The following is a 24,060-nucleotide window of genomic DNA, read 5'->3' as shown; positions in this document are numbered from 1 at the left end:
ATTCAAATTAGTGAAATACTCTAAAAAGTTTCTTGAAAAAGAAAATATTACTTCAACCAAGTGGTAAAATATGCACAAAATCAAACAAATATGCAATCAAACATGCAAATGCAACAACTAACAAGGAAAATAAACCATTGGTGTTGAGATATAAGAGTAACTAACCCATGGAGATCGATATCGACCTCTCCACACTTAAAGATTGCACCGTCCTCGGTGCATGCTGAGATGTACAAGTGGACGGGGGTTGTGGTTCCTCAGCTGGGGCTCTTTTTGTTCCTTTCCTTGCCGGTGGTTTGGGAGTAGCTTTCTCTTTACCCTTCTTGGTGGCCATCCTGAAAGGGGAAAAAGAAAGTAACTTTTAAAGCTAAGGGTTAGAGCAAGGAAGAGAGCGGGAAAGGTGGTAATCAATGCACAATAAAGAGGAATAACATTAACACATGGTCATGACTACATGTGAAAAGTTCATCAATGGAAATATAGCAAGTGCATGTAATGACAATTAAATGCAAGATGTTTATTGGCATGCTGGCAAAGGCATGAGTAGTATAGATCAAGCATTCAATGTCCAAGTTAGATTACCAAGTCTTTCAAACTAACAACATGTTTGTAATAACAATTATATTTGAATAAGATAATATAAAAAGGGTTTTGTGAAAAGCAAGCATTTAGAGTGGTAGATAGAAAGAAATCGAAAAATAGTGCACAATGCCATACAGGCTTTTTCACAAACACATAGCAAGCATGGTAAATAAGTTATTGAAAGTATTAAATTGAGCATGCAAGAAACCCTTTAAAAAGTAATATATAATTGTCAAACAATTCCTTTAATAATCCACAGGTAAAGTAAATAAATTTCCAACACCAATGAAAATGATGCAATAAATGAAGGTATGCAAATAAAATGGAATGGAAGAGAAAGAAAATAAGAAAGGAAGAAGAAAGAAATAAGAAAAGATAAAAAATAAGGATTTGGAAAAGAAAAATATAAGATATTTTGGCAGACTTGGATGAGCTGTGCGGCGCGAGCGACGCGGACGCGTGGGGCACGCGGTCGCGCGACTTGCGCTTATTCGGATTGACGCGGTCACGTCGGTCACGCGGTCGCGTGACTCGTTTATGCTACTGGCGCGAGGGCAGCCTCGCACTCGCACAACTCTCTGTTCGAAATCTTATTTTGCCAAATTTCGGATGACGTGATCGCGTGGGTCATGCGATCGCGTGAGTGGCCAATATTAGGATATGACGCGGTCGCGTCGGTCACACGGTCGCGTCGTAGGGGTTGTGCGTTTAGCACCAGTCCATCACCACTCCAGCACAACTTTCGGTCAAGCACCCTTTTCACGTCGATATTTAGGTCACGCGGCCAATGTTCCCACCTGACGCGGACGCATCAGCGGCACTGCTGCGTCGCGTGTGTGCTTTTTTTTTTTATGCAGTATGCAGAGTGCAAAATTATATGGATGTTATGAGTAATTCCAGATTCAATGAAATAAAATAAAATAAAACACAAAAACAAACAAAACAAACTAGAATTAAAACTGAAAAAGGGACGATCATACCATGGTGGGTTGTCTCCCACCTAGCACTTTTAGTTAAAGTCCTTAAGTTGGACATTTGATGAGCTCCCTGTTATGGTGGCTTGTGCTTGAACTCATCCAGGAATCTCCACCAATGTTTGTACTTCCAGTAGCCTCTGGGATCCCAAACTAGGCGCAGAAATCCTTCAAGCAGGTTAAAGCAAGTGACAAGGCCCCAAGAGTGTTGATTGCCAGAATGAATTCCGGGGTCCCAAATCTTGCTTTTGCACCCGTCTTCTAGTTGATTATCATGATTCCATCCGGGTGGTTCAGTCTTAGAATTCTCACTGAAGCGTCCAAACAACTTTCCAAACCCATTCAATTGAGCTCTACACCAACCTTTGCGTTTAAACTTAAAGCTTCCAACCATAATGAACCTTGCAGGATAATTCTTACCACTGACCATCTTCCTCTTACTCTTAATGCCACAAAGAGCTCTAAGTTGACCATCCGTCTCCAGTAGACCATATTCAAGTGGGATTAGAAAGCTAAAGGATATGAATTTTACCCACTTGAATGTTGTGAAGGATGATGGCAACTTAGGGGGAGGGGTCTCCAATAACTTCGGCAAGGTGATTTCAAGCTCCATTCCCCTGGGCTCTTCTTTAACAGCTTCAACCTCTTTGCAAGCTTCTTCAATTTCAACCTCTTCCTCTTGGTAGCTGTCTTCCAATTCAATCTCTTCTTCATTGTTCACCAAGAGTGTGGGAGGTTGTGCTTTTTCTTCTTCCATCTCCATGTCAAGTTCAATGGGAGAGAATTCAATTGCGGATAAGAATTCATCAATGATTGAATCCATCTCTTGATCAACCTCTTCAAAGTCTTCAACCATGATATATCTTGGAGGTTGTACACCCTCTTCAACATCAATTTTAAACGTCTTTGAAGGAGGCTCTATGTCTTGACTTTCCCAAGGAGGTTCAGCATCTCCTAAGTCTTCAACCACTTCTTCTTCTTCAATAATTCCGGCTTCCTCCACTTGTTCCAGTACAAATTCATGCTCTTTGCTGTCCACCGGAGTTTCTAATGTCTCCTTCATATTACGTTCTTCATTAGATTGTCCACATGAAGCCATGGGGGTTCCTTGAGTGTCCGAACGTCGGGAAGCTAATTGTTTTATCGCTTGATTCAATTGGTGAAGGGTTGCATGAAATCTTTCCACTGTTTCTTTGTGACGATCCTTTGATTCTTGTTGTGCTCGGCTATCATAAGTAGGATCATAGTGCTCTTGGATTGATGGATATGGAGATGGTGAATATTGAGGTGGTGGTTTTGGGTGTGGTTCATATGGTGGTTGGTGTGGTGGATAAGGATAAGGGTTATATGGTGGTGTTTGGTGGTAAGGGGCTTGTGAGTATGGTGTTTCAAAGTTGTGTTGAGGAGATGGTTTATTGGCATATGATGGAGCTTGCTGGTAACTACAAGGGGGTCTACCATATCTATTGTCTTGGCATGCATTGTAGGATGGTAGTTGTCCATGGTATTTTGGAAGGTGATGTTTCCGAAAGGGTTGATCAGATCCTCGTGGCTCCTTCCATCTCTGATTGTTTTGACCTCGATGCATGTCCCTGTTATAATTTCCATTCCTTGCAACAACACTGGAACCAAACTCAAAGCGAGAGGGGTGAGAACTCATAATAGTAAATAAAAATTAAAAATAAAAATAAAATCAAATTTTAAATTAAAAGATTATTTAAATTTTGAAATTGAAAACTAAATTTTTGAAATTTGAATTTTGAAATTTTGAAATTTGAATTCTGAAATTTGAATTTTAAATTTTTTGAAATTTGAAATTTTAAATTTGAAAATTTTGAAATTGAATTTTGAAAATTTTGAAATTTGAATTTTGAAATTTGATTTTTTGAAATAATATAAGATAACTAAATTTTTGAAAAAAAATTTTTTATAACTAAATAAAAACCAATAACCTCTTAATTTATGAAAAAAATAAAGAATAAAAATAAAAATAAAAACAAATAAACAAGTAAAAAGTAAATATTTACAATAACCAATAATAAGGCACACGTTTGCAATTCCCCGGCAACGGCGCCATTTTGAAAGAACTATAGATTGATGGTTTAGAAGTTATAGTAAACTCTCGTTGTAAGTATAGTTACTAAACCAAGCAATCAATCTTTCTTACAAAAGTTCTGGTTGTAACAAGTAACAAACCCCTTTTTAAAATTAATAACCGAGTATTTAAACCTCGGGTCATCTTCTCAACGAATTGCAGGGAGGTATGTTCTTATTATTGGTTATGAGTCTTGTAAATTGGGGGGTTTTGAAAGTAAGGAAGCAATATGTTGAATGATAATAAGAATAAAAATAACTATAAAATAGACTCTTGGCAAGGTATGAAAACTGGAAGTCCTATCCTGGTTATCCTTATCAATTGTAATGAGAATTGGATTTTTCTCCCACTTTGTTAACCTCAAACTATGAAGGTAAGTTAAGTAGATGAATTAATTCTGATTCCTCAAGTCCTAGTCTTTCCTTGGGAAAAGTTAGAGTTGTTGGAACCCGAATTAATTCTGAAAGAATTCCAATTTTCAATCAACCATGAGTTTGATAACTCAAGCGTCTCCAATAACTCAACGGAAGCCAAAAGAGAAAAATCTAAATTATTTATATAAATAAAAGAAAGCAATCATAATTCTGAAATACCTCAAATTATATTAAATAAAGAAATCAATTCTAACATGGAGTTCATAAGCCAATTAGGCAACATAACTAATACAAGCATTAAAGCATCTGAAAGTAAAAGAGAAATATAAAATAAAAGGAATATTGAACCTGTGACTGAAGATGAGTTGAACTAAACTAATAGAAATCCTAAAATCCTAATCCTAAGAGAGAGGAGAGAACCTCTCTCTCTAAAAACTACATCTAAATCCTAAAATTGTGAATATGAGCTTATTTTTTATGAATGAATGGATTCCCCAACTTGATAGCCTCTAATCTATGTTTTCTAGGCCGCAAACTGGGTCAGAAACAGCCCAGAATTCGCTGGTTGCGAATTCAAACACGCTGATTTTTCGTCACTGCGACGTGGCCGCGTGGAGCACGCATTCGCGTTGCCTAGCATCAGGGAAACTATGGCATATTATATATCAAATTGAAGCCCCGGACGTTAGCTTTCCAACGCAACTAGAACTGCATCTTTTGGACCTCTATAGCTAAAGTTATAGCTGTTTGGCTGCGAAGACATCATGCTGGACAAGTTAGCAATTTCTCCAACTTCTTGTATTCCTTCCACTTTTGCATGCTTCATTTCCATCCTCTGAGCTATTCCTGCCCTGTAATCTCTGAAATCACTTAACACACATATCAAGGCATCTAATGGTAATAAGAGAGGATTTAAACATGGGGAACTTAAGGCCAAAGAAGCATGTTTTCAATCAAAGCACATAATTAGGAAGGCAAATTTAAAAACCATGCAAATAGTATGAATAAGTGGGTAAAGAGTTGATAAAAACCACTCAATTGAGCACAAGATAAACCATAAAATAGTGGTTTATCACTGACCCACCTGTGCCTCCAAATTTCTAATGGAGGACCTTGTTTCATTCATGAAAGTTAGTGTGGTCTTGGATAGATCAGAGACTATGGTTGCCAGGCCGGAATGGCTATGTTCAGAATTCTCTGTCTGTTGCTGAGAAGATGGTGGAAAAGGCTTGCTATTGCTAAACCTATTTCTTTCACCATTATTATTGAAGCCTTGTTGAGGCTTCTGTTGGTCCTTCCATGAGAAATTTGGATGATTTCTCCATGAAGGATTATAGGTATTTCCATAGGGTTCCCCCATGTAATTCACCTCTGCCATTGCAGGGTTCTCAGGATCATAAGTTTCTTCTTCAGAAGATGCTTCTTTAGTACTGTTGGATGCAGCTTGCAATCCATTCAGACTCTGAGAAATCATATTCACTTGCTGAGTTAATATTTTGTTCTGAGCCAATATGGCATTCAGAGTATCATTCTCAAGAACTCCTTTTTTCTGAGTTATCCCATTGTTTACAGGGTTTCTTTCAGAAGTGTACATGAACTGGTTATTTGCAACCATTTCAATGAGTTCCTGGGCTTCTTCAGGCGTCTTCTTCAGATAAAGAGATCCACCAGCAGAGTTATCCAATGACATCTTGGACAGTTCAGACAGACCATCATAGAATATGCATATGATGCTCCATTCTGAAAGCATGCCAGGAGGACACCTTCTGATCAAGTGCTTGTATCTTTCCCAAGCTTCATAGAGGGATTCGCATTCCTTCTGTCTGAAGGTTTGGACTTCCACTCTAAGCTTACTCAATTTTTGAGGTGGAAAGAACTTTGCCAAGAAGGCATTGACCAGCTTTTCCCAAGAGTTCAGGCTGTCCTTAGGTTGTGAGTCCAACCATGTCCTAGCTCTGTCTCTTACAGCAAAAGGGAAAATCATAAGTTTGTAGATCTCAGGGTCAACCCCATGAGTCTTAACAGTGTAACAGATTTGCAAGAACTCAACTAAAAACTGATGAGGATCTTCCAATGGAAGTCTATGATACTTGCAATTCTGCTGCATTAGAGAAACTAATTGAGGCTTAAGCTCAAAGTTGTTTGCTCCAATTGCAGTAATTGAGATGCTCCTTCCACAGAAGTCAGAAGAGGGTGCAAAAAAGTCACCAAGCATCTTCCTTGCATCTCCACCATTGTTGTTGGGTTCGGCCATGTGTGTTTTGTCTGCTTCTTTTTCGAAAATTTCTGTTAGGTCCTCTCCAGAGGGTTGTGCTTTAGCTTCTCTTAGCTTTCTCTTCAAGGTTCTTTCAGGTTCAGGATCAGCTTCAACAAGAATGCCTTTATCTTTGTTCCTGCTCATATGATAGAGAAGAAGACAAAGAAAGTATGGAATCCTCTATGTCATAGTATAGAGATTCCTTGAGGAGTTAGAGGAAAAGAAGAATAGAAGAATAAGATAGAGAGGAGAATTCGAACTTATAAAGAGGGAATGAGTCTGAATTGCTAATGGAGGAGAAGTGTTAGTCATAAATAGAAAAAGGTGAGGAGGGAGAAGAATTTTCGAAAACAAATTTTTAAATAAAAATAAAAATTTTAAAAAGAATTTTGAAAAACTGATTGATGGTTTTCAAAAATTAAAAGTGAGAAAGTGGTTAAGTGATTTTGAAAAAGATTTTGAAATTGGAAATCAAAAAGATATGATTGAAAATTATTTTGAAAAAGATGTGATTGATAAGATATGATTGAAAAATAATTTAAAAAAGATTTAATTTTTAAAATTAATGACTTGGCTAACAAGAAATTTAAAAGATATGATTCTAAAATTCAAATATTTAACCTTTCTTAACAAAGAAGTAACAAACTTGAAATTTTTGAATCAAACTATTAATTGGTAGAAAGGATTTTTGAAAATAGTGAGAGAAAAATAGAAAGGATTTGAGTTTGAAAAAGATATGATAAAAAATATGATTTGGAAAAGATTTGATTTTGAAAATTTTTGAAAATTTGAAAAAGATTTGAATTGAAAACAAAATCTCCCCTCATGTGCCATCCTAGCGTTAAACGCCCAGAATGGTATCCATTATGGCGTTTAACGTCCAAAATGCTACCCTTTTGGGCGTTTAGCGCCCAGCCAGGTACCCTGGCTGGCGTTTAAACGCCAGTTTTCCTTCTTCACTGGGCGTTTTGAACGCCTAGCTTTTTCTCCGTGATTCCTCTGCTGTATGTTCTGAATCTTCAATTCTTTGTATTATTGACTTGAAAAGACAAAAATTTTGAAAACTTTTTTTTGGATTTTTAATGATGAGAAACAACAAAATGAAATTAAACATGGAAAATCAAGATCAAAACAAATAATGCATGCAAGACACCAAACTTAGAAGTTTGTATACTAGGGATAATAACAATTTGAAAATACATATGAGAAACAACAAAAAAAACCAAACAAAATAGTTTAAAGATCAGAACAACGAAAATCATCAAGAACAACTTGAAGATCAACAAAAAACATAATGCATAAGATTTTGAAAAATGCAAGAGAATTAAAAATATGCAAGACACCAAACTTAAAATGTGACACTAGACTCAAACCAGAGACGCAAATTATTTTTGATTTTATGGTTTTATAAAAATTTTTTGTAATTTTTTGAAAATTAATTGGAAAAAGAGAAAATAAGGAATTAAAAAATTTTTAATGAGAATTCCAGGAATCATGCAATGTTAGTCCAAAACTCCGGTCCAGGAATTAGACATGGCTTACTAGCCAGCCAAGCTTTCAGTGAAAGCTCCGGTCCAAAACACTAGACATGGCCAATGGCCAGCCAAGCTTTAGTAGATCATGACATTCAACAGCAAGATTGATAGAAATCAACAAACTCCTGTGATGATAAGTTGAAACCTCGGTCCAAAAGATTAGACATGGCTTCACAGCCAGCCAGACTTCAACAGATCATCATGAAACTCTAGAATTCATTCTTAAAAATTCTGAAGTCATAGAATAATTTAATTTTTTTCTGAAAATTTTTCGAAAATAAAAATAATAAAAAACAAAAAAAAAGCTTAAAATCAAAATAAAATTACCTAATCTGAGCAACAAGATGAACCGTTAGTTGTCCAAACTCGAACAATCTCCGGCAACGGCGCCAAAAACTTGGTGCACAGAATTGTGATCTCAACTGCGCCAACAACTTGGTACACACTATTGTAATCTCAACTCTTATTCACAACTCCGCACAACTAACCAGCAAGTGCACTGGGTCATCCAAGTAATAAACCTTACGTGAGTAAGGGTCGATCCCACGGAGATTGTTGGCTTGAAGCAAGCTATGGTCATCCTTGTAAATCTCAGTCAGGCATATTTAAATGGTTATAAGGTTTTGGGAATTAAAACATAAATAAAATATAAAATAAGATAGAAATACTTATGTAATTAATTGGTAGATTTCAGATAAGCGTATGGAGATTCTTCTTGCTTCTGAATCTCTGCTTTCCTACTGTCTTCATCCAATCATTCATACTCCTTTCCATGGCAAGTTGTATGTTGGGGGATCACCGTTGTCAACGGCTACCGTCCGTCTTCTCAATGAAAATGGTCCAAATGCGCTATCACCGCACGGGTAATCATCTGTTGGTTCTCACTCATGTTGGAATAGGATCCATTGATCCTTTTGCATCTGTCACTACGCCCAACACTCGCGAGTTTGAAGCTCGTCACAATCATCCCTTCCCAGATCCTACTCAGAATACCAAAGACAAGGTTTAGACTTTCCGGATCTCAGGAATGGCCACCAATAATTCTAGCCTATACCATGAAGACTCTGATCGTCAACCAGGAGGCTAAGAGATATGCATTCAAGCTTGTTTTCATGTAGAATAGAAGTGTTTGTCAGGCACGTGTTCATAAGTGAGAATGGGGATGAGTGTCACTTGATCATCACATTCATCATGTTCTTGTGTGCGAATGAATATCTTAGAATAAGAATAAGCTTGAGTTGAATAGAAAAATAGTGGTACTTTGCATTGATTCATGAAGAACAGCAGAGCTCCACACTTTAATATCTGGGGTGTAGAAACTCCACTGTTGAAAATACATAAGTGAAAGGTTTAGGCATGGCCGTGAGGCCAGCCTCCAAACGTGTACAATATGATCTATGATAGCATAGAACTGATCAAAGATATAAAATAAATCACTAAAAGTAGTTTTTATACTAAACTAGTAGCTAGGGTTATAGAAAATAAGTAACTAAGTGCAGATAGTGCAGAAATCCACTTCCGGGTCCACTTGGTGTGTGATTGCATTGAGCATTGAAGCTTTCACATGTAGAGACTTTTCTTAGAGTTAAACGCCAGCTTTGGTGCCAGTTTGGGCGTTTAACTCCAGCTTTTATGCCATTTTGGGCGTTAAACGCTAGAATAGGGTAGAAAGCGGGCGTTCAAACGCCAGTTTGCGTTATCAAAACTCGGACAAAGTATGGACTATTAGAAAATCCATTTCGAAAATCCATTTCAGAGTGCAGGGAGGTCAGAATCTAACAACATCTGCAGTCCTTTTTAGCCTCTGAATCAGATTTTTGCTCAGGTCCCTCAATTTCAGCCAGAAAATACCTGAAATCACAGAAAAACACACAAACTCATAGTAAAGTCCAGAAATGTGAATTTTACAGGAAAACTAATAAAAATATACTAAAAAGTAGCTAAATCATACTAAAAACTACCTAAAAACAATGCTAAAAAACGTATAAATTATCCGCTCATCAGTACCGTCTAGTGATTCTGTATGTTCCTCAAGAGAGACCGAAGTATTAGCCGTATAATCCAACCGCCATCAAGCTTGCCGAGTGTGTAACACGGTTCTTTCAATCTCAGGGTCAAACTCGGCTAAGCTAGAATTTGGTTGAGACCGAGTCATCAAACTTTGGAGTCATAGCACATATACAAAAGAAATCTAAACTATAGCTAAGTATTGAAAGGAAGTAAACTATCTACAATATTCACATATTCACATAACCAATATCAAGACATATGTTGCAACCATTCCCCGACAACGGCGCCAAAAATTTGATGGCTCACGGTTACCGTCGATAAGGAATTTCACAAGATTTTTCGCGTTGCAAGTATAGTCCTCAACCGAAAAATAGTCCGCAAATCAAATTTAGAAGGAATTGGTTGTCACAAGTTCAACCCCAATAAAAGTAACAGAAGTATTCAAACCTCGGGTCGTCTCACAAGGAATGGGCAAACATATGCTCAACATTGGTTAGAAATCCAGGATTGCAAGTCATGAGCAAGAAATTAAATTAGGAATCTTAACAAGCAAGTAATCTTGGAATGCAAGAAACTAATTCAATTGACTAAAGCAAGATGTAAATAATTCCAAACTAATAAAATAACATCCAATGTAATTCTATTCTAAACTAAACAAGTAACTATAACTAAGTCAAAGCAATCAAGATTTTTGGGTTTTCAAATAAGAATGATAAAAGCAACTCTTGGCTAGACATGGGAATTGGGGTCACTATCCTTGTCTAATAACCATATCTTGACAATTATGAGGAACCAAACTCATTAAGTCTACTTCTATACTTGAAGTATGTTAAATGGTTTGGTCAACATCAACCCATAAGGTCCAACCTAACTACTAATTAACTTAGTAGTAGGCTAGTGTCAATGGCTATCAAATTGACCACTAAGAATTCCCAAATCATCAAATCCATTAGACCCAATGACTCAAGTTTACCTAATTCCCTTAGCCTAGGCAAAGAGTAAAGAGAACTACTCCATAATCAAAGGAAACATTTCATCAAACACATGGTAAGCATTAATAAAAGATATATTCAAATTGCAATTAAATTGGAACTAACAAGTACCCACTAATAATTATCAACATATAATCACTCAAACAACACAATTAATTATGGAAATCATCAAGGCAATAATAACAAATCAAGATGCACAAGATTCATGAAATGGGTATAAAATGACAATTGACTTGAAATCATAAATCTAACACAAGATCCAAACAAAATTATACTAGAGAATTCAAATTAAACAATTAAAACTAGTAATTAACAAGATCCAATTCAGAATTCATCAAGGGAAGATCAAATTAAAGCTAGATCTAGAGAGGAACAAGGGTTTCTCTCTCTAGAAGAATAAGAACCAAAAACTAGCTAAAAATTGTGTCTTTGTGTAAAATGATTGATCCCCCCCTTTTCCCCTACCTTCCTTGGGTCTTTTCCATGTAGAACCAGCTTGAATTTGGGCCTCTTGAGCCTTAGAAATCGCCAGGCACTATTTCCTTTAATGAGGTCACGTGCAGCTTTCCGCGCGTGCGCGCCATGCGTGCGTGCACGCCGATTGCTTTTGTGATCCACGCGTGCGCGCCCTGTACGCGTGCGCGTCGGTGTGGATTTCATAATCTATGCGGATGCGTCCATCCTTGCGCGCCGCTTCCAGCTGTCCACATCCACGCATGCGGGCGAGGTGCGCGTGCGCGCCCATGCTAGAATTCCCAAAATCCAAATCTTCATGTTTCTTCCTCTTGTGCATGCTTTGTTTCTCTCTTCTAGGCCATTCTTGCCCTATAAATCCTAAAATCACTCAACAAATATATCACGGCATCGAATGACAATAAAAGATGATCAAATTATAGCAATTCTAAGGCAAAATAAGCATGTATTTCATCATGGAGCAATATTAGGAAGGGAACACAAAACCATGCATTTCTTGTGAATAAGTGTGAAAAATATTGACAAAACCCCCAAATTCTACGCAATATAAACCACAAAATTGGGATTTATCAGCGCCCGAGCTCGACCTCACCCTATTTAGCTTGGACAACATTGTAAGAAATGGTAAGATTGTCCCTAATGACCCTGATGATGATGATGTAGATGTGGATCCCCCTCCTGTGCCATCTGTCAAAGCCTCTGTTGCCTGCCTTCCTCAATTTCAGCAGCTGCAGTTGGTCAGCCCGAGTCCGATCCTGACGTCCAGATCCTGAACCGGGATGATGGGACGGTAGATGCGATACCCTTTCAGACTCGTCCTCCTTCACCCCGAGATGCTGCTACTGGAAAGTCTTTGGATCCTTTATAATTTTTCTTTGATTTATGTATAGCCCGGTCTGTGGGCTTTTTAACTCTTTATTTTGAAGGTGGTGGTCTTTTTGACTTTGGATATTTTTAGTTGCTTTTCTTTTAGCAACTTTATTTAGCAAAAACAAAGTAGTTTCTCAAGCTCTTGCGGCTTTCAGGGGCCTCTAGAGTCTGTTATTAAAACAACAGTTTCTGTGATGTGCGTGTCTGCATCTTTTTGACATTTTTCTAGAATCTTGAGAGTGTTGGAATCTTGCTTTCCGACCTCTTTTGATTGCCATTGTGTTTTATTTGAAGCTAGCTTTGTTCAACTAGTCTTCTTCGCATTCTTTCATTCAACTAGTCTTCTTCTGGGTCCGACTTGAGTCGCATGCCTTCTGTCGGTCGACTTTTTCATCTTGGTCCCTTTTGAGTTATTTCTAGTAATCCATTTTATTTAGACCTTTGTCAGGTCTTTTTCCTGGATTACTTTTTATAACTTATGTGGTTTTGTTGGGCCGACTTCTTCATCTCGGTCCCTTCTAAGTTATTTCTAGTAATCCATTTTATTTGGACCTTTGTCAGGTCTCTTTTATGGATTACTTTTTATAACTTTTGTTGGGCCGACTTCTTTATGTCGGTCCCTTCTAAGTTATTTCTAGTAATCCTCTTTTTTAGGGCTGGCCAGGCCTCTTTCCAGGGATTACTTTTTATAACTTTTGTTGTTGTAGTCGACTGGTCCAACTTCTTTACGTCGGTCCGTCTTTAAGTTATTTCTAGCAATCCATTTTATTTAAGACCTCATCAGGTCCTTTCTTATTGATCACTTTTTGATAACTTCTTGCATTATTCTGTTTTTGCCGCTTTTCATCTTGCCGATTTTGTAGAAATTGAGTTTGATCCTTGCTTGTTCGACCTTTGATGAATTCGGTTTTCATCTTTATTGGTCTTTACCGTGATCGAGCAGCGAATTTGATTTTCACTCTTTGCCGATCTGTAGCTTTATAATCGGGCGATGTATTTTTATGTTTCAGATTAATGCGTCTTGATAAAAGGATTTTGTAGAAAATCTGAAAAACTTTATTCAAAATAGAAAATATGCAAATATATACATGTGGGTGTTTTACTCCTCTAAGCAGGTAGTTCATAGATCTTGGCTTGGTGCCTCGTTAAAAAACCTTTTTCCAGGAAAAAGAGTGCACCTTATCCTAAGATCTTTATTACCTCCTAACTGTAATACCTTCTTAAGTTGCAGGCGTTCCATCACCTTGGAAGCTCTCGCCCTTCGAGTTCGGATAGCCTGTAGTAGCCCTTTCCGAGTACTTCTAAGACTTGGTAGGGTCCCTTCCAGTTTGCTGCCAGCTTTCCTTCTCCAGGTCGACTTGTTCCGATATCATTTCGGATTAGGACGAGGTCGTTCTCGGCAAAACCTTGCTGTACTACCTTCTGATTGTATCTTGAGGTCATTCGACATTTTAACGCCTCTTCCTTGATCCGAGCTCTTTCTCAGATTTCTAGAAGTAGGTCGAGTTCTTCCCTTTGAAGTTGGGAGTTGGCCTCTTCACTGTAGTGGATCACTATGGGCGATCCCTCTTCGACCTCCACTGGGATCATTACCTCCATTCCGTAAGCTAATCGGAAAGGTGATTCCTTTGTGGTGGAGTGTGGAGTTGTCCGATATACCCATAGGACTTGTGGGAGCTCTTCAGCCCAGGCTCCCTTCGCATCCTGTAATCTCTGTTTTAACCCAGCTAGTATGACTTTGTTGGTAGCTTCTACTTGTCCATTAGCCTGAGGGTGTTCTACGGATGTGAATTGGTGCATTATTTTCAAGTTGGCCACCAATTTTTTGAAGCCTGCGTCCGTAAACTGAGTGCCATTGTCTGTGGTGATGGAGTATGGAATCCCAAACCTTGTGACAATGTTTCTATATAGGAATTTTCAACTTCTTTGGGCAGTGGCGTTAGCTAGGGGCTCTGCCTCAATCCACTTTGTAAAATAGTCTACCCTAACGATGAGGAACTTGATCTGTTCTGATCCTTAGGGGAAGGGCCCAAGGAGGTCGAGTCCCCATTTTGCAAATGGCCAAGGTGAGGTTACACTGATGAGCTCCTCTGGTGGGGCAATGTGAAAACTGGCATGCTTCTGACATGGACGGCATGTCTTTACGAATTCCATTGCTTCTTTTTGTAAAGTTAGCCAATAGAATCTGGCTCGGAGTACTCTTTTGGTGAGGGCTTGTGCTCCAAGATGGTTGTCGCAGATGCCACTGTGTATCTCTACTTCTTGTATAGAGTATTGTTTATGATGGTGTAGTATTATGCCTCCCGTTTTAACCTCTTTGCCTCCTTCTTATCTGTGGGGAGTGTTTCTGTTTTGAGGTAGTTAATTATGGGAGTCATCCATCCTTGATCCAGACCTGCTATGGCTAGGACCTTTTCTTCTTCCGAGATTAAGGGGTTCTACAGTATTTCTTGGATGAGGCTCCTATTGTTGCCCCCTGGTTTAGTGCTGGCTAGTTTTGGGAGCACATCAGCTCGAGCATTCTGTTCCCGAGGTACGTGGCAGACCTCATATTTCCCGAGTTGTCCAAGTTGTTCCTTGGTTTTATCCAGGTACATTTTCAGGGTCGGATCCTTGGCTTGATAGCTTCATGCTATTTGTGAGGTGACTACTTGTGACTTGCTGAAGATGATAAGCTTTTGAGCTCTGACCTCCTTAGCCAGCTTCAAACCAGCTAATAATGCCTCATATTCAGCCTGATTGCTTGAGGCAGGGAACTCAAACTTAAGGGAGATTTCGATTTGGGTTCCCTGATTGCTTTCTATTATTATGCCTACTCTGCTCCCAGTCTTGTTCGAGGAGCCATCTACATAGAGATTCCATTCTGTAGGGATTTCTGGGGTGTCAGTATACTCTGCAATGAAGTCGGCCATGTACTGTGATTTGATGGCTGTCCGTGCTTCATATTGAATGTCAAATTCGGACAATTCGACTGCCCACTGTAATATTCTTCCTGCCAAATCTGTTTTCTGCAAAATGCCCTTTATGGGCTGGTTGGTCCGAACCTTGATGATGTGGGCTTGAAAATATGGCCGAAGTTATCGAGACGTTAGTATAAGAGCATAGGCAAATTTTTCTATTCTTTTGTAGTTCATTTCGGACCCTTGTGGTGCTTTGCTGATGAAATATATAGGTTGTTGTCCGCTTTCGTTCTCTCTAACCAGTGCTGTGGCTACTGCCCAATTTCTTACTGCGAGGTACAATACAAGTGGTTCTCCTTTCCGTGGCCGAGTTTGAATAGGCGGTTGTCCCAGGAATCTTTTAAAATCCTGGAAAGCTTGCTCGCATTCTGCTGTCCATTCAAACCTCTTTCCCTTCCTTAAAGTGGTGTAGAAGGGGAGAGATCTTATTGATGATCCGGCTAGAAATCTGGATAAGGCTGCTAATCTTCCATTGAGTTGTTGTACCTCTTTGACATAGGTCGGGCTCTTCATGTCGAGTATAGCCCGGCATTAATCCGGATTTGCCTTGATTCTTCTTTGTGTGAGCATGAAACCTAAGAATTTGCCAGCTTCTACTGCAAAGGTGCATTTTGTAGGGTTAAGTCGCATACCATGCCTTCTTATAGTGTCGAATACTTGGGTGAGGTCGGATAGTAATGACTCCTCACTTTGTGTCTTTACTAACATGTCATCCACGTAAACTTCCATGACTTTCCCGATGTGATCTGCGAAGACTTTATACATTAATCTTTGATAAGTGGCTCCTGTACTTTTGAGTCCGAATGGCATGATAATGTAGTAGTAATTTGCTTTTGGGGTTAAGAATGAAGTTTTTTCTTGATCAGGTGGGTACATCGGGATTTGATTATATCCCGAATAGGCGTCCATAAATGAGAGGTATTTGTATCCAAAGGAGGCATCTACCAGAGCATCGATACTTGGGAGTGGATAAGGATCTTTTCCATAGGTTGTGTGCAGCGAGATGTATCCAAGCGGCTGGATTGGAGTGTCTCCTAGCCCAAACAAGCTGTTCGGGTATGCTCTGAGTTCTTTTTCCTCTAGGCCAAGTTTGTCGAAGGGGGTTTTGAACAAGATGTCAGCCGAGCTTCCCTGGTCTACCAGTTTGCGGTGGAGATTAGCGTTGGCCAATATGATAGTGATGACCATGGGATCATCATGTCCCGAGATGATGTCAGCTGCGTCCTCTTTAGTAAAAGTGATAGTTAGGATGTCGGGTGCTTCTTCTCCTCCCTCGACATGATATACTTCTTTAAGATGTCTTTTGCGAGATGATTTGGAGATTCATCCTCCTGTAAATCCTCCATGTATCATGTGGACATGTCTCTCCCGGGTACGAGGTGATCCTTCAGTTCGTTCGATGTCTTCGTCCCTTCTTCTTTTTCTTGGCTCATCTGCTTTGCTGGCTAAGTACCGATCTAGTTTTACTTCTCTCACCATCATTTCTATGACATTCTTCAATTCGAAGAATTCGTTGGTGGAATGTCCATAGATTCGATGGTATTCACAGTATTCTGTCTGATTTCCTCCTCCTTTCTTGCTTTTGAGTGGGCGAGGTGGGGGTATCCTTTCAGTATGGCATACTTCTCGGTAAACATCTACAAGAGACACCCGAAGAGGGGTGTAGTTATGGTATTTCTTGATCTTTTCTCTATGCTGATCTTCTTTTTTCTTAGACTCTTTATCCTTATCTTGGGAGGAGTAGGAGAATCCGGACTTTGAGGTCTCTCCTAGTCGAGAGTTTTCTTCTATGTTGATGTATTTCTCTGCTCGTTTTTTTACTTTATTCAGGGATGTGGGATGTTTTTTCGATATTGAGTGACTAAAAGGTCCTTCTCGTAAGCCATTGATGAGACCCATAATGGCTGCTTCTGTTGGCAAACTTTGTATGTCCAGACATGCTTTGTTGAATCTTTTCATGTAGCTGCGGAGAAATTTCCGATCTCCTTGCTTGATCCCTAATAGACTTAGGGCGTGCTTAGTGTTGTCTTTCTGGATGGAGAATCTGGCTAGAAACTTCTTGGCTAAGTCGTCAAAGCTTGAGATGGACCTAGGGGCAGATTGTCGAACCATTTAATTGCTATTTTTGTCAAGGTAGTTGGGAAGGCTTTGCAGCGAACTGCATCTGAGACGTCAGTGAGATACATTCTACTTCAAAAATGATTGAGGTGGTGGCTGGGATTTGATGTGCCATCGTACAAAGTCATGTCAGGAAGTTTGAAGTCTTTTGGAATTTTGGTCTTCATAATCTCTTTGGTGAATGGGTCTTGGTCTTTACGGGAGCTATCTTCGTGGCTGGATTGAGAAATTTTGGCTTTGAGATCGGCTTCGAGCTTTAGGAGCTTGTCCTTTAATCCCTTCGTAGGTCTCTCTCGGCTTCCCGTTGATACTCGACCTCTTTTTCGAGTTGTTTAGGCGATCCTAAAGTGCCTCCATAGCTCCCGTGTTTGGTGAATTCTTGTCTTTGTTAGGCTGAGAAGTATCGTCTAGTGTGACCTCCGCGTTCTTATGTGGCGTTCTGTTCTCCAAATGGGAGTTGTGGTCGTTGTCAAGGTTATCCGCCATGATAATGGGATGACTTCCAGGTTCCCCGGAAATGGCGCCAATGTTCCGAGGGTTACCTAAAACTGTAGGTCGATCTCGGACGAGATCTTCTGTACCGGTCGGAGCTGTTGTGTCCGACTGGAGGATGGTTGCCGAAGCCGCCATCTCTGACTCGTTGGACTTATTAGTTATGCTGATCCTTTGTCACTGGATGGTGGTGGTACCTGCAAGGGACTCCGATGCTTAAGTTAGCATGGGTATTAAGCAAGTTTTTTAATAGAACCAGAGTATGAGTTATACCTGGGTGCTCCAGTGTATTTATAAGGGTGAGGAGTGACCTTCTTGGAGATAAGATAGTTATCTTATCTTATCTTATCTTTGAGGGAAGTCATCTTATCTTCAAGGGAACTGCCCTTCTCTTTATAGGTTTGGGGTGCCCTTGGATTTGGGTCGTGTTCCTCTGTTTGGGCCCTTTTTTGGGCTTTCCTGGTGATTTGGCCGAGCTCTTGGAGAAGAGGTCGGATACTCTTGACCTGAAGAGGTCGGTCGGCTTGTCGTCGATCATCCTGGGTCAGACGTCTCAACCCAGGGTATGAACAGATCCTCTATAACGAAGAAGCCAACTCCCAAAGGCAAAAGGAAGAGCTCGACCTACTTCTAGAAGTCCGAGAAAGAGCTCGGATTAGAGAAGAAGCACTAAATCGTCGAATGGCTTCAAGGTATAATCAGAAGGTAGTCCAGCAAAGTTTTGCCAACAACGATCTTATCTTGATCCGAAATGATATCGGAGTAGGTCGATCAGGAGAAGGGAAGCTAGCAGCTAACTGGAAAGAACCTTACCGAGTTATAGAGGTACCGGGAAAAGGCTACTACAAAGTGTCCGACCTCGAGGGACGAGAGCTACCAAGGTCATGGCGTGCCTGTAACGTAAGAAGGTACTATAGTTAGAAAGTAATAAAGATCTTAGGCCAAGGTGCACTCTTTTTCCTGAGAAGGTTTTTTAATGAGGCGTCAGGCCAAGATCTACAAAATTGCCCGACTTAGAAAGGTAAGCGCTCATATGTATATATTCTTGTCTATATTCCTATTTTCCGTTTGAATAAAGTTTTTTAGATTCCATAAAAGTTTCCTACCAAGACACATTCATCTGAGCGCAAAAATTCATCGCCCAATTACAAAGAGGTCGGCAAGGTGAAAACCAAATTCATCACCTGATTACAAAGAGGTCGAAGAGATAAAAACCAAATTCATCGCCCGATTACAAAAAAGTCGGCAAGGTGAAAGCGATAAAAACAAATTAATGCAAGAAGTTATAAAAAGTAATCCATAAAAAGCGGCCTGACGAGGTCTGACTAAAAATGGACTACTAAAAATAACTTAAGAAGGACCGAGAGGAGAAGTCGGACCAACTAAAGGATCACTAAAAAGGGACAAAGACACCTCGCAAAGGCTCAAAAAGCGTGCGCTAAAAGGGACACAGCTTCGGCCAAGAAGCCACGACTCCACGACAAGGCTATCAAAATTGTTCAGACTAACTAAAAAGGTTCTACAAGAACACTAAAAAGTTGTCGGACAAGTTAGCCCCAAGGATCACCTCGACCAAGCAGAAAGTGGACAAAAACAAGAAATGATCAAAAAGAGGTCGGACAACAAAGCACCAACTCTCTATAAAGATTTACAAAGGTTGCAAAAGTACGATCAACATATCAAGAGAAACACAACTATCATTAAAGACTCAGAAGTCGATCTGAAAGACGGCCTCAAGAGTTCAAAGTGTTTTGTTTTTTCTACTTATAAAGTTGCATAGAAGCAACTAAAGTCGGGCAATGTCTACCACATTAAAAGTTACAAAAAAACCAGAGTTTAAAAACCCACAAGCCGGGCCATACAAATAAACAAGAGATCATAAGGGGTCCAAAGTCTCCCCGGTAGTAGAATCCGTGGCTAAAGGAGGAGGAATGGTCTTCAAAGGAGTAGCATCCACAGTCCCATCCTCCCGATTGAGAATTTGAATATCAGGATCACATTCGGGATGGTCGATCTCAGCCGAAGGAGTTGAAGAAGTCGTGGCGGTAGAAGCTTTGGCTGGCGGCGCATGGGGAGGTCCGTCATCTTCATCGTCCGGGGCAGGCACTATCTTGCCGTCCTCCACCACATTGTCCAAGCTGAAGAGAGTCAGGTCGAGCTCAGGGGCAAGAACTCAGACCTGGGCCTTCAAATTTTCATAGGCATCTATCACACTATCTACTAGATGACCTTGGAGCTCGGCGTAATCCACTTGGGCAGAATCAAGCCTCTCCTTAAACTCCAACAGCTCGGCATAAGTGCGGGTATAGCTCTCCTTGTAGTTTTTTGCCATCTCTCTAGCCAGATTTGCAGCAGCCTCAGCAGCAGTAGCCCGCGACTTCTCCCTCTCCACATCCAGTTCCAACTTCGCCACTTTAGCATCAAGCTCATCCTTCAGACCATTAATTCTATTGAATTCGGACTTGGCATCCATCAGAAAGGCTTTAGTCGCATGGATCGGAGAACCCTGGACCGTACGTAACAAAGCCGCACCCATATGGGCCATCCGAACACTATTGCTGGTGATGAAATCCAAGTGATGAAGGATGGACACATCGTCCAATGGAAGATTGCCATAAGGAGCAATCTGATTGTCAACAAACCCCACGGCATCAAAATCAGGGGCATTCAAGTCATAGGGACCAATAGACTTTTGCTTTTTTGGAGAAGGACCAGTAGTAGGAGAAGAGGCAGTACCAGAAGTCAACTGAAGAGGGTCAAAAGGAACCACATGAACCTGAGGAGTCGAAATGATCTTCCTCAGTCCAGAAGTGTCCGAGGTCGGCTTCTTCGGAGGAATTTGAGAGGATCCTTCTCCAGAAGCCTTCGCCGAGATGTTTTGAGCAGCTGTTGCTTTCTTAGCTCTACGAAAGTGTTCATGGAGTCCGTAGATTTCACCATATCTACAAAACAGAAACTAAGAAAACAAGTCACAAATAGAAAGAGGCGAAATTCAACCACAAAGTAAAAACTATAGAAAAGAAGTCGGTCACTACCCAATTCAGCACCAAGGAGGGAAGGATCTCCCAGAAACCTCTTCGTGTCAAGATGAGGAGGCTCTCCCCAGTTTTCCGCTAACACACTCACAAAAGCCTGCTCAATCTCACTCAGACTCTCCCAGGGATACTTGACCGCTACCACATTCTCTTGCCATGATAAAGAAAAAGAAGGTTCATTATTTTCATCTAAGAAAAAAAGCCGAGCTCCCTCAACAGCTCAGACCTTGAAGTAATAGTTTTTGAAGTCGCGAAAGGACTCGTCATACATTGAAAACACTTTCTTTCCTTGAGTAGCTCGGAAAGAAATCCAAGAGGCTTTCTTTTTAGCTACCCCAGGTTTGGTCAACACAAAAAGATGCAGAAAAAGAGTTTGGGTAGGTCGAACACTCAATTCTTGACACAATAATTGAAAATTTTTTATGAAACCCCACGAGTTCGGATGTAGCTGAGATGGGGCTACATTGCAGGACCACAATAGGTCAGTCTCAAAAGCAGAAAAAGGGATGGTGATACTCAGCTGACTAAAAAAGTAGTCATAAGCATAGAAAAAAGGTCGTTCTCCCCGAGTTAAAGAAGGAAAGCAAACCCTCTCTTCAGGATCAGGGGACACCAGCTCATAGTTCTTCTCGTCATCCCTATTGCTACAAACCCTATGAAATCTCCTAAGTCGCACACAGTACTCGTGGTCAGCCACGGTAACACACATTAAAGCAAACCCTCTCTTCAGGATCAGGGGACACCAGCTCATAGTTCTTCTCGTCATCCCTATTGCTACAAACCCTATGAAATCTCCTAAGTCGCACACAGTACTCGTGGTCAGCCACGGTAACACACATTAAAGCTATGGAGTCCAGCTAGTCAGACATTCTGTCGGGGATCTTAGTAGATATCTCAACAATATTTTTGTGGGAAGAGATAGGCCAGCTATTCCTATAATAAGAAAAAGAAAAATTGGATTACTACCAAACAGCTCGGGCAAAACAAGGAAACAACTCGGACAATTACAGCAAAACATCAAGCGTCAGATACGGCAATAAAAAGTAAACCCTATGACTCACACTAAAGTCCAGGGGCACCCTTTGGAGGCAACAACAAGGCAAGAACCCAGAAAAAAAGGAAGTCGACAGTCTATATCCTAACACCTCTCAATAGAAGATATAGAGAAATCAAAACCTTTTCTGGTAACGTCACCACATACAAGCAGCCAAGAAAACCATCATCATCAATAGACCACACAAAAATGATCAAAAGATACAAACTTTCTATATCAGTAGTTTAAACAAAAGAGAGGAGGAGGTCATGCAAGAATGAAAACAAACAGGAGCGGTGACAAGAAAAACCCTAAGGAAGCAAAAAAGCTACCAGAAGCACAAAAAGGCGCACATCACAGCAAACGATCAGGCACAAAAGTGCAACCTTTTGCAGAAAAGACTCAAACTTTCCAAAGCAAAAACAAAAACCAAGGCTTTATGCGCGACAATGTAAGCATGCAAGATATGACGATTATCGAAAGAAAAGAGAAAAGAACAACTAACCTGTAGAAGAGAAGACGACAACGGTTCAGGACAAAAGAACGACGAAGCCCGCGCCAAACAGTCGCTTTGAGAGGTAGAAAAGTAAAGGGCTTAGAGACGAGAAGGCAGAAAAATGAAGCACCTCAGCAGATAACGAAGAAAAGGGCAAAGAGAAAGGAGACAAAGAAACTGAAAGTGAGTCTTTTGAAATTCAAAACGAGATGTAGAAGAGGGAAAGAAGCAAACGGATAAAAGAGTTAAGGGGCATTAAACCCTCACACGTTTCCAAGGAAAACAAAAATGCGCGTTGCAAATAAAGGAAGAAAGAAACCCTTCGCCTTTTAAAGCAGGAGGCTAGCCAAACAGGAGTTCTACAAGAGATCGGATAAAGGCAAAATGCTCGAGTACGACTTCCTCAAAGTAGTCGAGGTCCAAAGACACGACCTCAAGGGTAAGATCGAGCTCGAGTAGGGGCACTGTTCATACCATCGGCCGAGCTGTGCGACCCGGGCAAACCAAAGACACAAGTGACCGACCTCTTTAGGTTGGGTCGCCTCTGACCTCTTCTCAAAGAGTTCGGCCAAATTGCTAGAGGAGGCCAAGGCAGGCCCAAACGAAGGAACACAGCCCAATCTAAAGGTAGCCAAAGCCTAGAAAGATAAAGGCGGGTCCCCTTAAAGATAAGATAACTTCACTCAAAGATAAGATAAGATAAGTAACTTATCTCGACGAAAGGTCACCCCACACTATAATAAATACACTGGAGCACCCAGGTATAACTCATACTCTGATTCTATACAAAATACCTACTAAAAGCCCATGCTAACTAAAGCATCAGAGTCTCTTGCAGGTACCACGACCCTCCGGTGATCAAGGATCAGCAGCATCCCCAAAGTCAACAAGTCGGACACAACTGTTCCAACCACCACAGCAGATCTCATCCGAGATCGACCTCCAGTTTCAGGTAACCCTCGGAACACTAACCTAATTCTAGAGAGAGAAGAGAGCTTCTCTCTCTAGAAAACTAAGAGAAAAACATACAAAAGCTAAACCTAATTTCCCACCCTTACTTCCTGATGGGATATTTTCGCGGAGAAACGAATTTCTCCAAGACACCCAAATCTAACCGGCAAGTGCACCGGGTCGCATCAAGTAATAATAACTCACGGGAGTGAGGTCGATCCCACAGGGATTGAAGGATGGAGCAATTTTAGTTTAGTGGTTGATTTAGTCAAGCGAATCAAGATTTGGTTGAGAGATTTGTGATTTGCAGAATTTAAATTGCATAGAAAGTAAAGGGAATGGGTAATTGGCATGAAATTAAAGAGAACAGGAATTAAAGTGCTGAATCTTAAAGAACAAGAAATTAAATGGCAGAAACTTAGAACGCAAGAAATGTAAATTGCAGAATCTTAAAGTGTAAGAAATGTAAATGGCTTGAATTGTAAAGGGAATTGGGAGTTGGATTTGCAGAAATTAAACAAGGAAAAGTAAATTGCAACAAACAGAGAAGTAAAGGATGTCTTGAATCAAACCGGATCTTAAAACAGAAATGTAAAGAAGCATGAAAACAGTAAACAGGGAATGGGAAATGGGAAATCCGGATCTCAGGACCCAAGAGACTAGAAAACCAAGTCTAGATCTCAATGCCTTCCTAGATCCAACAAGAACAATTGCAAAGGAAATTGTAAATTGCAAAGAAAGTAGATGAAGAACAATTAACCGAAACTGAAATTCAATTGAGCAGAAAATTAAACAAGATTCCAAGGTGAGAT

At 40.2% G+C, this 24,060-nt stretch overlaps 1 non-coding gene across 1 annotated transcript; it reads left to right on the top strand.

The window, feature by feature from the left end:
- Window positions 1-5,773: 5,773 nt before the first annotated feature.
- On the top strand, window positions 5,774-5,877 carry LOC148545339 (small nucleolar RNA R71). The gene has a single exon (XR_015901207.1). It is a non-coding gene; the product is annotated as a small nucleolar RNA R71 (small nucleolar RNA).
- The last annotated feature ends 18,183 nt before the right edge of the window (window positions 5,878-24,060 follow it).

Source organism: Arachis ipaensis, chromosome B9, assembly GCF_059453495.1.
Source record: "Arachis ipaensis isolate K30076 ecotype BB chromosome B9, ASM5945349v1, whole genome shotgun sequence".
In the NCBI taxonomy this organism is placed as follows: Eukaryota; Viridiplantae; Streptophyta; class Magnoliopsida; order Fabales; family Fabaceae; genus Arachis; species Arachis ipaensis.
This window is presented reverse-complemented; position numbering and strand designations above follow the sequence as displayed.